The sequence below is a fragment of the Pinus tabuliformis genome, chromosome Q (genome assembly GCF_031772625.1).
Source record: "Pinus tabuliformis cultivar Carrire ecotype Pingquan chromosome Q, CPIR1, whole genome shotgun sequence".
In the NCBI taxonomy this organism is placed as follows: Eukaryota; Viridiplantae; Streptophyta; class Pinopsida; order Pinales; family Pinaceae; genus Pinus; species Pinus tabuliformis.
The window spans coordinates 1168263861-1168271295 of record NC_142296.1 but is presented as its reverse complement, the minus strand read 5'-3'; the positions used below and the strand labels follow the sequence as shown (position 1 = coordinate 1168271295).

Genomic DNA, 7435 nt, shown 5'->3' with positions numbered 1-7435 from the left:
ATCGGATTTCTTCTTACTTGCTTTTAAGGTCAAGAATTTCTGTATGAAGTGCACACCATTTGGAGGATGGGGAATTTCCTGCTCTTTAGTTTCATGTAACATATTCTTAAGAGATAAATTACCCCCCTCCACCTTTGAAACTCTAACAAAGAGGGTGTGCATTTTTTAAGAGAGCTGCTTGTTTTCTGTTTCGAGAAATTCCATTTTCCACAACATTTGTTTTACCAATGCTGTCCACAATGAGAAATCAGACTCCGAAGTGACTACCACTTGCTCTTGCTGGTTTTCAAGAGCTGATAATTCAGCAAGGCTAAACATGTCATCTTGGCACAATTCATCTTGTTGCATAAATCCAATCCATGGATTTGGAACCCATTTTTTTATCTCATATGTTCCTCAGCAGTAAGATTTATCAAAGGATTTAGAGAAAACCCATCTACCACCATCTTGGTAGAGGATTTGGAACCCATTTTTTTTATCTCATATGTTCCTCAGCAGTAGATTTATCAAAGGATTTAAAGAAAACCCATCTACCACCATCTTGGTAGAGTCCAAATTTAGTGGGCAGATTCCATCAAACACTTGACATGCATCCTCGGGCTGCCTATTCTGTTCCAGTAATCTGCCTATTCTGTTTCAGTAATCTGCCCTGAGAAGGCCTCTTAACAGCTCACATTTGACAGTACTGTAATGTTGTTATTTCAACGGTTCTCACACCCCACAATACAACAGCTATTCTTGCCTCCCTGTGTGAGCTTTGACCAGAAATGGATATGGAGGGTATCACGAGGTGAGTGTGTACTGAATGTTGAATTGATGACCGATCGATTCATGAGCAATCACAGAGTAAGTACAATGGCTAATGGAAGTGTATTGTTGAAGCTTCAGCCGAGTTATATATATAATATATATGCTGGGCTTGTTGGTATGATTCTGCAATACCTACCTCGAAACATGGAATCATGGGCAATGACAGAGTAAGTAGAAATTGCTAATGGGAATGTGCCGTTGAAGCTTCAACTGATTTATATATAAAATATATACACTGGGCTTGTTGGTATGATTTCACAGATCTCAAGTGTTCTTTCCGTAGTGCAAAAAGTCAGGACGGTCATCTCATCTCCCTTCCCAAAGCACACACAGCACTATCTGTAAGCAGTATTTTAATACATGTTGGCCTTTTCCGTTGATGTATATACAATGAGTATACATCAATCATGTGTCCACGTCCGACAGTGAATATACATTTTGTGCATCGATCATGTGTCTATGTCCGAGTGTGAATACACATTTTGGGCTTTTTCACTGACGTAAATACAATGAGTATACATCGATCATCTGTGTCGTGAGCGTTTGAGGAATCATTGCTGAACTGCAATGTTTTGTGTCGTTACGCCTATCGTTATCCAAACTAAAAAGCAGCAGTGTCGTCAGAGACGTCTACACAACTCGCATATACATAACAGATAGATATGTGTCTGTGTAAGTCGGGTAGAATCCAGGGCATGAACCAAGGAAATTGTTGATTATTGGAAACCAGCGCACCCGTTATCTCACCCAAACAAAGTTATACAATTTAAGAAACTCGTAATCAGTGATGCATAGTATGCCTTAAAACTGATCATGTTTAAAGAAGTAGGTTAAACGGCCAAAGATCCAAGATTTAAAAGCATTTAGGAAAAGTATAAGTATTAATTTCATGTTTAAAGAAATAGGTTAACCCCTTAAGATGTAAAATTTAAAAGTATTTAGCAAACGTAAAAGTATGCTATATAGACACTAATTTCAGATAATTGCACTAATCTCAGATAATTGCATTGTTTCTGTAATAAAAGTGACGAGTCAATCTGGACTAACAAATAGAATAGCAGTGTGTAACTGTCTGACAACAATATTAAAAAAAAAAATCCACTGCTTAAAAAAATCATCACCATTTTAGATTTAAAACTTTCATCACACTCACAATCTCTATTCCTCCCGACAATCTTCAATCATTCCTCATAACAATCTCCATTCTTCAAATTCCTACTTTGTAGTAAATAATTATACCAATATAATTATCTGATCTTATAAAAAAACTCTTCAAAAACCCATCAGACGTGTGGCCATCGTTTTCCCCACAAAGCCCTTGACTATTCAGGTGAGCACAAGCGTACTTGCACAACCATTGACTATTCAAATGAGAAGAGGTTACCTGCAAAAACTCTGCATGCCAGCAGATTATTCACTATTAAATTGGGCAGAAGAGCGTACCTACGAAACTATAAATGTAAGAAGACCCTACATGCAAAAAAATAATCCCACTAAAAAGCTAAATTACATTCTTCAGACTACAGTTAAGCATCAAACCAAAAAGCCATAAGCCTTGCTTTCTAACCTGATGTGTGCCTCATCTCACAGAGACGACTAGTTTTCCAGATTGTATAAAAGATTCAAGCATAAATCTAAAAAATACGTATATAAAATACAAAATGTGAGCATAATGGAAATTTAATTATGGTTTTTAAAGTCAGTCCATCCTATGAAACCCTCATTACCCTCATTTCCCGACCCATCCCTTCCTAACAAACAGAACCAGAGTACAAATTCAATAGACAAGGTAAGCAAGGCAGAAACGAAATTCCGAAATAAAACGCACGACAGCCTTTCGATCTCCCGATGTTGAAAAAACAAATACCTCGTGAGAACCCCCAAAATGGTCAGAAAACCCTAAAAACCCTATCAAGCAGCAAAACGTTGCAGTGATCCCTGGAACCCGCCACAACAGCGAAGAATAACAGGCCAATTCATTTTGTTCGATGGCATACTTGAGCCACGATCAGGACGGTCTTCATTGACCAGATCCAGAAGTTTGACAGTGAAGCAGAATAGATCAAATATACAGAGGGAAGGTAAGGCCATGGGCTTGGGAGGAGTGGGAAAAACTGCAGATCAGTGAGCGAGAAATATATCATCACACTGAGTTTTTCCTACCCTCGCAAGCCATTGGCCTTTCTCCCCTGGATCTTCTTTGATCAGCGATTCTTCCCGCAGCAGCCCACAACACCAAAGAGCTAAGGAATTCATTTCTGCCTCTCCTCCGAGGCTCTTATAAGCTTTTCTGCACGGCCATAAACCCTAAAGCGAATATTCTTCTCTCACTTTACCCATATTTTTCGTTGAGGTATATGTCGAAGCAAAGGGGATGATTGAACGTAGTTAGACACATTTTCTAGTTCACTGTTAATTTTTTTCATATTTGTTATTTTATTGAAATCAAAGTATATGTATTATTTTTTGTTGGGTCCTTTGGCTTTATTTGCCATATAAGGGTTGTCATGGAAATAATATAAGGGTTGTAATGGAAATAAGTGAGAGAAGAACATATATCTTGTGTTTTGTGTTTTAGTGTTTTGGTTTAGTGGTGTTTAAAGGGAATTTGGGTGTTTTTGCTTAAAGTTCTAATTATTAGGTTTAAGAATTTATAATTCTAAGTTTAATGTTGTTTAAGAATTTATAATTTTATTAAGACTATGATAATGGAGTGTGTGGTTATAAGTTTATTAATGGTTCAAAAATGAATATGTTTCTGCAAGAGTACTTCATGTTTATAAATTTTTAAAATAAAAATGGAAAAAATGGCATTTTAATTATAAGGGAGTATGTAACCGACTTTAGAAAGTGTTTAAAGTGTGTATTTTACTTTTTCTTGGGTCACAATTAAGGTATTTGATTCCTTTGCATGGCTTTTAAAATATGTATTTTACTTTTAGAAAACAAGTAGACAAGTTTTCTATATACTTAAGAAAAGTTTTTCAAATGTCAAAATCAAGATATTTGATTCCTCTACAAAGTTTTTAAAATATATATTTTACTTAAAATATAAATAAATATATATATATGAGTTTAAAAAGGATTTAAAGTATATACTTTGCTTTAAAAGATGGTAAACAAGTTTTTAAAGGGTCAAAATCAAGGCATTGGATTCCCTAGTAAAGCATGTAAAGTATGACAAGACAAGTTTTTCTAAGTGTAAGGTATTTAATTCCTTTACAAGGCTTTTAAAGTGTGTATTTTATTTTATTTAAAAAAATAAGTAGACAAGTTTCCCATGTACTAGTTTAATGAGGTGATTTTTTGACAAATTTTTTTTGTTGATTTGCCCAAAGTTCAGTTCATAATTATGGAAAGCATAGTTGTAAGTTGTTAAGTCTACAAAACCTTACTGCCCCAGGGGTTTTCTAAGGCATTGTATCCATTTCTATATTCAAAAATATGATTTAAATGATCAAACAACGCGATCTCACCAAGAATCATGTCGTGGTGGGATTCTGGCTAAAGAATCCAAAAAGTCGCCTCATTAGACAATAGAATTTTCCACTAGTTAAACCATTATATTAGATTCTCCATCCTCTATACGCACACAAACCTCAATGCATGTTTCTTCCCATGCAATATGTAGTAATATGGACCATTATTTTGTTCTTTAAACATTTTGTTTTCCTAGTTTTTCTCATCAATAAGATTATCATCATGTGTGTACATTTCTTCTTTGTTGGCCCTAATCAATCTCACAACTTTATAATGTGCCATTAATGTTTTCCTTGCTAGTCCCAACGCATCAACAATGTCATTATGCTAGCTCAATCTCTTTCTTGTCAACTTTTGATGCCTTGAAAATGGCACTAAGCTTTCTTTACATATAAAATAATTATCATATTAGTATCCTCCATCTCGTTTTTATCTTTTATAATACAGACATCATCATAACAAAAAATGACCACATTTTTTCAACAATATTTTTCTTTGATTATGCTTATTCAATCTAAGTCGTGATAAGGAGTTCTCATTTCCTAGAATCAAGACAAAATTTATTTGCTACCATATATTTTTTAAGAGAAACATAATTCCTACAATATCATATGGATATTTTCACATGCTCGTAGTTTCCCAAAAGAATTCATCATCGATGATGGTTTCAAAATTAAAAACACAAATAGATTTCTCCATTAAAAGTTTCAAGGACAACATTTATAATAATCTTACACATGTATCATCTTCAACACCCACTAACATACATATCTAAAACCACATATACAACGATAGTTGATTTTAAACATCATTGAGGAAATTCATTTCTAAAATTTTCAACAATCACATGTTACCATATTTTTGGAGATGCTAAAACATTTTCTCACCAACAATATTGAGAGCCCAACTTAATGGTCTTAAAGGTACCATGTTGTGCTTCTAACAAAATAAAGGGTAAATGAATTAACCCTTATTGCTAGTTGGCTAATCCAAGGCCTTCTTTGTGTGTTGTCAATTGTGCAAGGTAAAATATGTCCACCGATATTACTATCCGTCCTCTTAACTACCTCTTTGTCAACCAAGTGCATTGTGTTTAACTACCTTGCTAGTCACCAACTATATCAAGGCCCTTTTCATTAGCATGAACTACCTCCTAGACTTCCTTTATTGACTACATTTAATCAAGATTAAAAGATTAATCTAACTCCTTATCCCAAACTAACTCAAATTTTTCCTTATTTATTCCATCTAACCAAAGTTGCATAATTAATTCACCTAACTAGCACCAATTGGTTGCAAGTCTTCCTTGTTGGCTCTCAACCAATCAAGGGCACAAAATTAATAACATGCTAGCATCAACTAGTTGCAAGCTTTCTCAATGGATCCCATCCAACTAAGGAAGCATAATAACTACCTAGTTGGCTATTGTAAAAACCCTTTTTGCTAGCCCTCTTGTAAATGTCATTATGGATTGTAATTCATGTAAATGATGTGGAAATACAAATAATGACTAAGTTGGAGGAGGGGACACAAATACAGAGATTGAGGAGGAAGGGTTGCTTAGAATGTGATTAACCCAAGGCACTTCATTTATTCATTCTACCTTTACCCTAATTGAATTAAATGGTTGCGCATTAGACAAGGAAGTTGAGTATGGACCACTTAAGCAAAGGATGAACCACATACTACCTCTATTTTCGTGGAACGTGTTAGTGGAGTCAACACGCAAGAGAAAGGAAAAAGGAGTTGACATTAAAAGAGATTGACGAAAGGATAAGGAGAAGGGGAGAGAATGTCATATGGCATGAGACACATTGTGTAAAAGGATGTGAGAACACAAAGAGCAATGAATGTTCGAGCTTGTAAAGGAACAAGAGGAGAAGAGAAGATGGTTTGATGATCCCTATAATTTTATGGTGTACGAAAAGTGTTGTTATTCAATTTTATGATGGGCCAATGAAGGCTCAGTGGAGAAAGTGACTCATTAGTGCTTGTTGTCTCGGCTAATAAATCTCTAAGTGCTTACCTTGGGGCTAATAAACCACTTAGAGCTTATCGAAAGGACTAATAAAGCATTGGGGTGCTTGTTGGAAGACTGATGAATCACTTGGAAAGTGGAGACACTTTGGCGCTTGCTACGAGAGGTAGTTGATAAACCACCTAAATAATGTATGCTAGATCCTTGTAGCGATTGCCTTGAAAATTCAGTTGATAAACCACATATAGAGTGAGATCATACTTCTGGACTACAAATAACTTCACTAAGCCTAGGGTGAATCGCAACAATCTATTCCAAGGAGGTAGAAGAGTCATTATGGTGCTTATTGCAAGAGGCAGTTCATAAACCACATAGACAGTGCACTCCCTCTCTGGTTTGACTGGCTAGTTATCGATGTGAAATTCCCTTTATCACTTAACTCTTGATGAATTCGGCGCAAGGATGGTTAGCTGCAAAAAAGATTGTAGTGTATCTAGCCCATAGTTGGGTGGAGAGTTGAAGTCCCTCCTTTAGTTGTCAATCATTCAAGTTAATTAGATAAGTGTATTTACTTGTATATATATTGCACCATGAATGATGAATAATGTCTGGTATGTGTTATGATAGTGTTATATTGATACTGACAATGGAGGAATGTGATATTCATGCTTTTATATATATATATAATCTCAAGGTTATGACGAACTTGTAGGCCCCTGTGGTTGTTAATTTTCTCATTAGTGCGAAGCTATTTACATGGTCATGTATGATTACTTGATGTGCACAACTAACCTATTCTAGTGTGTGACTTCAACCATCTGATATGTTATGCGTAACATAGATATGTTTGTTAAAGTTATTGATTGTCTTTCCTGGTAAAGGGTTATGGTAGGTGTTGAGTAATGTATGATAAATCAGTTAGACATGATTGTTGATCCAGATTTAAGCAGGAACGCAATAGATTACAGAGATAACCATAAATACAGAGATGCGATAACCATAAAAACAGAGATGCAAGGGAAATAATACTTCATTTCATTAATGGAGAATACTGAAATATTCTTACAAATAGAAATAACCCAGCTAGGGCGATGGTAGCTTATCTCTGAGAAGAGATGTGTCGGCTACATGCCTCTGAACTGTTTCGAACTGTCTTTACAATGAGGC

At 35.3% G+C, this 7435-nt stretch overlaps 1 long non-coding RNA gene across 1 annotated transcript; it reads right to left on the bottom strand.

Moving 5' to 3' along the window:
* Positions 1-1915: 1915 nt before the first annotated feature.
* Positions 1916-3151, bottom strand: LOC149223844 (uncharacterized). Its single transcript, XR_016248995.1, has 2 exons — positions 2678-3151; positions 1916-2194 (listed from the first exon to the last, which is right to left on the bottom strand). It is a non-coding gene; the product is annotated as an uncharacterized LOC149223844 (long non-coding RNA).
* Positions 3152-7435: the final 4284 nt, after the last annotated feature.